The sequence below is a fragment of the Nyctereutes procyonoides genome, unplaced genomic scaffold (genome assembly GCF_905146905.1).
Source record: "Nyctereutes procyonoides isolate TBG_1078 unplaced genomic scaffold, NYPRO_anot_genome, whole genome shotgun sequence".
Classification (NCBI taxonomy): domain Eukaryota; kingdom Metazoa; phylum Chordata; class Mammalia; order Carnivora; family Canidae; genus Nyctereutes; species Nyctereutes procyonoides.
This window is the reverse complement of record NW_026575136.1, coordinates 12,491,964-12,500,295: the sequence shown is the minus strand read 5'-3', so window position 1 is coordinate 12,500,295 and position 8,332 is coordinate 12,491,964.

Genomic DNA, 8,332 nt, shown 5'->3' with positions numbered 1-8,332 from the left:
GTTAAAGGTTGCTGTATTGAACCCCCCCAAAAAAAGACAAAAAATACTCTTTAAATATAAAGGCACAGGTATTTTAAAAGGACAGAAAAATACATGCCCCTACTAACACTAATCAAAAGAAAATTTAAGTGACATATTAATTTTTTAAAAAGTATACTTCAGGGCAAGAAATATCATGAAATCATATTGTATGACTAAAGAAGAATGTTTCATAATGAGAAAAGTGTTAATTCATCAACAAGACAAAACAATCCTACATGTGTATGTAGCTACTAACAGAACTTTCAAATGCAAAACGTAAAACTAACAGAACTGAAAGGAGACACAGACAAATCTTAGTTATATTTGAAGATTGACACCTCTCTTTCAGTAATAGAATATGTAGTCAGAAAGTCTAAAGGACATAGAAAATTTGAACAAGGTTATCAATTACCCTCACCTAAAAAAACATTTAAAAATACTATACACAACAGCAGAATACACAAATTCTCCAAGCACGTATTGAATATTTACCAAATGAGATCATATTCAAGTCCATAAAATTTCTCAATAAATTTAGGAGAAATGAAATCTTATAAAGTATATTTCATGTCTGCAAAAGGGTTAAAGTAGAAATCAACAAGGGATATTTGGGAAACTCCCAAATACTTAAAAATTAAACAACACATTTCTAAATAACTCATCAATAAAAAAGAAATAACAAGGAAAAATATAAAATATTTTGAATTGAATAAAAATAAAAACACAAATTGTCAAAATTTATGGAACATAAGCTAAAGCAGAGATTAGAGGGAAAATTACAGCAAATGCTTCTATTAGAAAAAAAGAAAGGTCTCAACTCAATTACTAAGCTTCTACCTTAAGAAATTAGAAAAAGAATGGAAAATTAAACCAAAAGCAAGCAGGGAGAAGAAAATAATAAAGAGCAAAAATCAATGGCATGAAAAACACAAAACCTATTACTAAGAGAAAAATCAATGAAATCGATAAATCTCTAGTCAGATTGATCAGGAAAAAAAGACACAAATGACCAACATTTGGAATGAAGAAGAAACATTATAAATCCTAAAATATCAAAAGATGATTCCTGTCCCTGAAGAGTTTATAATCTAGTTGATAGGGCAGGCTCTACGCACAGAGAAAAATGAACAATCTTATACTCGAATCAACAACTTTAATGAGAATCCATCACCTATTATATGCCTGAAAAGGTTCTAAGTACTTTTTATATATTATTTTAATCATCACAACCATAATAGGTGGATACCATTATTTACTCCAGTCTACAGAAATGTACCTTAGGCATTCGCCCAATGTAGATACGGTAATGGTAGATATAATTTAGTAATTCAGACTCAGGAGGAGAAATCAGGACAAGGAGGAGAAAAAAGGATTGCACTGGCCTTGGGAATTTGTCATGGAAGACATAAGGCCTAAGCTATCTCTTGGAAGGTCTATCCTGATGTCTACCAAGTTTTACACTAGGTGTCACAATCTGATATTAGATCTACTAGAGATCTAGTACTTCAACAGAGTAGCTTACACCCATGTTTCAGCTGCTTCAACAAGCATTTATCGAATACTTACTATGTTTCCGGCTCTGGGATCATAGACCCAGGCAGAAGATGGTGATCTACTGAATGTGTATATACAACATGCACCCTACTGGTAGATGTCACGGAGCTACAGTCCTTGCTCTCAAAAAGCTCAGAGTCTAGTTAGTTGTGTGTGCATGTGTGTGTGTGTGTGCAAACAAATTAGAAAGCAACTGAGACTAGGTGGTAATTATGAGCGAACCTGAATAATATTATATACGAGTCCAGGAAAACGGAAGATAAGTGTGCTATCCAGAGCTTCATGAAGGAGAGGCATTGGATTTGAATACTGAAAAACTAATCATACATATAAAGAGAGAGAGAGAAGAGGGGCAATACCAGCTGTTGATGAGGAAAATTCAGGTGGGAATAAACAGTCTGCTTAGCTAAATGTAGGTAATGCCAGAAGATGGCTAAAGATAAAGCGGAACATGCAAAGCAGGCAGGAGCAATAAAAGTTGGGGCATAAAAATTAGGTTGAATCCCAGATTCTGGTTGAAAATGTAGGCTTGATAAATTTCTCCCCTAAATTCTAACTAAATTATTCTGTTTTATTCAGGCAAGAGAAAGGGCATAAACACGAGAGGGAGTGCAGACATCTCCCAAAGCAATAGAGAAAAATGTTTCAGTGATCATTTGCTATGCATGTCATTTCCTGGGAACTCAGAAATATCAATAAAAATTAAAATAGAGAAGAAATATACCTAATCCAAGATTTTAATGATTTTAAAAAGACAAAAGCTTCTTTAAGCAATTAATGCATCACTGATGCCACCAAACATCATCAAACCATGTAAGAGGAAGCTTAGAGTAATACAATCACTGATACTCCTGTGGGCTGGTAAAGTGGCTGCTGTGCTCAAATGACAGGGCACTGGGTCTTCAGTGTGTCCAAGGGATATTCCCACCGCAATCTGTCAGCAGACTGGCAAGTGTTCTTAGTGACAGGAACACACAGCCCAGGAATACAGCCCTACCCTCGCTTGTGGCTCACAGCACCTCAGCGCAGTGCTGCTCTCCTGGCTCCCTCTAATGGCCCCAAATACCAATTAAGCAGCTTCATCATCTCTGTATCTATATTAGAACATAGGTGTCAAGTTTGAATGCCTGATGAGACTAATTAAGTACTTTGCAGGAGTGTGAGGTAATCAGTCCTGGAAGGGAAGGGGGGAAAAGGCAATGCCCAGAAGTGGATCTGACATGGTTCCTGTCCCTGTTGAAGTTTCATAAGATCACAGCTGAAAGAACATTCTACCATAAATTGAAAGGCTCTGCATTAACAGCAGGAAACAAAAACCCATTTCACAACTCATCCCCTACTAATGCAGCACACCCACCGCAAATCCTCAAATCGTCGCGTTGTCCTATATCGCCACCTAACGTCCACAGGCAAGTGCATGCTAACACCAGCTGAGCCCGAAAGGTGACATTTTTTTCTGCAAAGCCCTTCCAAGGGCTTCCAGGTAGACCTAGCTGTTCACGTCAGGATTCCTAGTGTGATTCCTCATTCTACTCCAGGGCATACCGGTGAAAATGTAATAATGAATTTATTTTATGAGAGTTAAAATCCCATTCTGTGGATTGCCCTCGAGTACTTTGAGACTGCAAACTCTGCAAACTGCTCCCCAGGATGACTTTTTCCTTTTTTCTCTCTCTCTTTTTTAGAGGAGGGGGGCAGGCAGAGGGAGAGGAAAAATCCCAAGCAGTCTCCCTGTCCAGTGCGGAGCCCCACGCCGGGCTTGACCTGAGATCATGACCTGAGCCAAAAATCCAGAGTCAGGTGCTCAACCAACTGAGCCACCCAGGCACCCCAGGATGACTCTTGACCCTCAGCATACATCTGACTCCCCACTTTTCCTTCTCACTATCTTCTATTATTGGAGTATGGATCCCGTCTACAGAGTGCATACACTTTGAAAGCATTTTTTGCCACATGAGATATAACTGGGAAGAGAGGGCTGTATCAGAAATGCACCCAAATTTTTCATAACACCAGCATTTGATTGGCTTTACAATTGGTTCATTTTGTAGATTCACCCTTTCCCTCCTTCTGCTCCTGCAACCACACAGTGGGAAAGAGAAAGAGATGTTTGGTTGTTTTTTTTTAAGATTTTATTTATTTATTTATGAGAGACACAGAGAGACAGAGACACAGAGAGAGAGAGGCAGAGACACAGGCAGAGAGAGAAGCAGGCTCCACACAGGGAGCCCAATGTGGGATTTGATCCCGGGTCTCCAGGGTCACGCCCCGGGCCAAAGGCAGGTGCTAAACCGCTGACCCACCCAGGGATCCCCGAGAAAGAGATGTTAATGAATAATCAAAACTCAACAGAATAACAGAATATGACAAAAATAATTCCAAGGATTAATTACTTCAGAGACCCCATCTCCTTCCAAGCAATCTTTAGAGTATAAGCCCAAGCAAACCATTTCTAGACAGGAAGTGTGACAAACTTCCGAAGATACAAGCTATTAGATGGCAATAAATTCTCTCAAAGCATTACTGTCTGAGTCAGGCCTTTTCTGTACCAGGCAAAATAGAAGATATGAGCAATTAGACGAGTGTAGACATATGAAAATGGGAAAGCTTTCTCAGTTTGCTTTGGAGTTAGATGTGCCGGATTGCCATGTAAAATTTAGGGCATACTTACACTAAAAAAATTACTCATTGTTTATCTGAAACTCAAATTCACCTGAGTGTCCTGTATTTTATCAGGCAACTCTACTTGGAATGGAATAAAAGACCTCGTTGGAGAAAATGACTAGGCTCCGAGCAGAAACGGAGTCACTTTTATGAAAATGGTGTCTTGGTGGGGTCCAGAGACCAGTATCAAAACAAGGGCCCAACATTGTAAGCATTCAAATAATACTCTGCATTTATTTAATACTTCAAGAAATGTTTCATATTTGTTATCTGGATTCTCCTAATGACAACCGTTATGTGGATATTTTTATGCCTGTCTCAAGGCTCACAGGTGTTAAGGATTTGTCATGGTGATCCACATGAAACTGTAGGAAAAAGAACTTGAATCCAAATCTCCCAGTATGGTACAACGTCCACAAATAAAATGTTCGTGTGGACCCCACACAGGACTTTTAATTGACATAAGGCCAGGAAAATGACGATATTCTGAGTCACTGAGCTGTCTTACATACTTTCAGACAACAGAGTCCAGTTTGATTTTTTAAAGCACAGAACATTCCCTATATTTCCCCAAGTACAGTGAGACATCATTCTTCTAAGGTAAGTTTATTCACACGCACCCAACTACTACCCTTTGTAAGCCATTTCGAGGTCCTCGAGACTTTTGATAAAATCCAAATTTGTTTAACTCAGAGTTCACTCTCCCTGGATCTTTATATTTGAAATTTAGAAAATTCTTGTAATAATCCCTTTGGCTGTTGTGGCTCAGGTTTGTTTTTAAATTGTGGAGTAGTGACACCTGGTGTTCAAAGTATGTACTACATGTTTCCCTGACACAGTTTCTCTTTCATTTACTGATTTTTAAAGCTTCTTTTTTTTTTTCTTTTTTAGATTTTATTTGTTTATTATTGAGAGACAGAGAGAGAGAGAGAGAGAGAGAGAGAGGCAGAGACACAGGCAGAGGGAGAAGCAGGCTCCACGCAGGGAGTCTGACATGGGACTCGATCCGGGGATCCCAGGATCAGGCCCTGGGCTGAAGGCAGGCGCTAAACTGCTGAGCCACCCGGGCTGCCCTATCTTTTATTTATAAAAAAATAAATATTTATTTTTTTATGGTGGTGTGCTGCATTAGTAGGGGATGAGTTGTGAAATGGGTTTTTGTCTCCAGCTGCTAATGCAGAGCCTTTCAATTTACGGCAGATAAAGTTATTTTCAATTTAGGTTCCTCAAATTCTAGTTCTTATAAAAATTCCCTAAAGAATTTCTGAAAATGCAGCTTCCTAAACCCTTCATAGATTCTGATTATCTACAACTGGGGTAATGTACATGATGCAAGCCCCACTGCTACCATCCCTTTCTTCTTCCTGGTCAATCTCACGTAAGAGAACATTATTGTATGGCCCCAACAAGCACTGTGCAAATATATGGAAACCAAAGCTACAAGTATGAAGTTCAGAGCAGTTCAATGATGACAATAATGCTGGTAATGATAATAAAGATGATCTCAGATGACATTTATTGCACACTAAGTACTGTGTACCACGCTAAATCCTTTACATGGATTATCTCATATAATCTATAAAGTAGATAATATCTGGGGCACCTGGGAGGCTCCGTCAATTAAGTGTCTGACTCTTGATCTCAGCTCAGGATCCTGAGATCAAGCCCCACATCAGGTTCCACACTCAGCACAGTCTGCTTGTCCCTCTCCCTCTGCTCCTCCCCCAGCTTGTATGCGCTCCCTAGCTCGCTCTCTCCCTCTCTAAAAAATAAATAAAATCTTTGTTAAAAAAGTAGATAAAATCATGGTCTCCATTGTAATGAGGAGGCAGAGAGATGAGCAAATAGGTAATTGTTATTTCTAATATCACAAGTAGAGTCCACTGATTGTATGAATCACGTTCAAACTGAAAATAAGGGCAGCCCCGGTGGCGCCGCGGTTTAGCGCTGCCTGCAGCCCAGGGTGTGATCCTGGAGACCTGGGATCGAGTCCCACGTCGGGCTCCCTGCATGGAGCCTGCTTCTCCCTCTGTGTCTCTGCCTCTCTCTCTCTCTCATGAATAAACAAATAAAATCTTAAAAAAGAAAAACCTGAAAATCAAAATATTAAGTAGAAGGCTTCTCTACCATTACACCCTAGAGACACCCAACATTCACCCTCTGCAATATTCATGTGTTGCCACATGGCAATAGATGGCTAGAACACATAAGGTGTTTCCAGGAAAACTTTGAGTTTTCTAGAAATGGCTAATATATATATATTTATATATATATTATATATATGCCTATCTTAATGTATCAAATACTAAAAAAATATTGCATCACTGGCATAAGGAACTTAAAAGTCGTGATAATAGTCAAGTTCTGTGACTGAGTCAAATAATAAAAACCAAGTGTTCACAGATTTTTACTTTCATCCACACCCTTTTTACATTTCTATTACCATTTTGCATGTTGTTTTCTTGCAACCAGGTAATAGTTCCACGCAGAGTTTATTAAAATAACACAAAATATTGTCTTCAAACTTCTACTGTGCTTTAGATATGCTTGGTTGAGCAGAAAATAGTCCATTTTGTCTTTTGATTTTATAATCCTACTACCTTTACAGAAAGAATTAGCTACGATGCAAGTCTTTTCAAACTGAGCACTTAGCCATTACTATACGTTCCTTGGGTTGCCTAAGTATGCGTCTTTTTGTTACTCAGAATCAGCGTGTTCTAGAATCAAAAGGAAGGCATATATTTACCAAAAAACATCAATGCACGCAGCTGAATGCGTGAGATGAGAAAGAACACCCCCAAGGATGTGATATACTGGCTGGCCTCTGCATAGTCTCGTAATCTGGTGAACGGATCCATTTCTACAGTTTTGCCGAGGTCCTCGCTTATCTGAAGCAGCAGCACAATCTGAGAGAGAGAGAAAGGGAGAAGCAGGCAGGAGAGAACCGAAGTAAGCGGAGAGACAGCTACTCACCCCTTCATCTTCCGCGCTGTATTGCTGTCGAAGGCATAGGGTTTCGGAGCCAGACAAATCCCGGATTTGAACCCATAGTCACCACTGCAGGTGGTTTTATGGCAGCAGGCAGTTTGGGCCCGAGTGTCAGTGTCTGCCCTCACGCAGTACAGACCCTACTCCTCTCCCAGCCCAGGTGTTGGGTAGCTAGATGCCAGGAGCTACGGAGCCTGGAAAGCAGCAGCGGCTACCGGCAGCTGGTTACTAACGATCCACACTTCGTCATCTACTCAGCCAACACGTACTGGTCCCGCCACCCACCGCCCCCCACTCTGTGGCAGGAATATAGTAAAGTGCCGGGAATGCAGTGAACAAGCAGATGAAGCCTCTGTCCTCAGGAAGTTTGTTTCACCCTCTGAGTATCTACTTATCAAAATTCCACCCCCCATACCCTGCTCCACTGAATCTCCTCTGGCAAAGTCACTGTCGCTGGATTTATCAAATAAAATGAACCTCGCTAAGATCTTTCTGTAGCACGTAATAAATATGAGCAACGGCAATCATTCTTGACATCTAACACTCCTGATTTCCTTCTCCTTTCTGAAACTTGCCAGTCTTGTTGCTAGGTTTTCTTCTGTTACCCCTCTAATTAGTGTTTCCTGGTATCCTGACTTTGCCCTTTTACTTTTACACTCTACACTAGTATGTCCTGGACTAATGGAGCCACGAACTCCTTTAAGAATCTGAAGCTATGCACCCTCTCCCTACGGGGGAAAAATAATGAATCTACTTACAAATATACAAAAATCTGCATACATTTTCAAGAGTTTCACTGACCTTTCTCCCTTCCCATAAAGCCCATCATTGAACTTTAGGTTAAGAGGTCCCGATGGTGTTCATTACTACCCATATGCCAATGACTCTCAAATCTCGGTCTCGTGTACAAACCACTTTCTTGAGCAATAGGCCTACTTCCAAATGACTTATTGGCAAGTCCACCTGAACTCCACGTAGGCGTCTTCAAACTCAAGATAGCCCAAGCCAAAGATGGCCATCTTTCTCCAAACACCTGTTCTGCTTCTGGAGAACGTGAAGTGTGGAAAAGAGAACACTATTTTTGAAACTAACGGAGATTTGTATT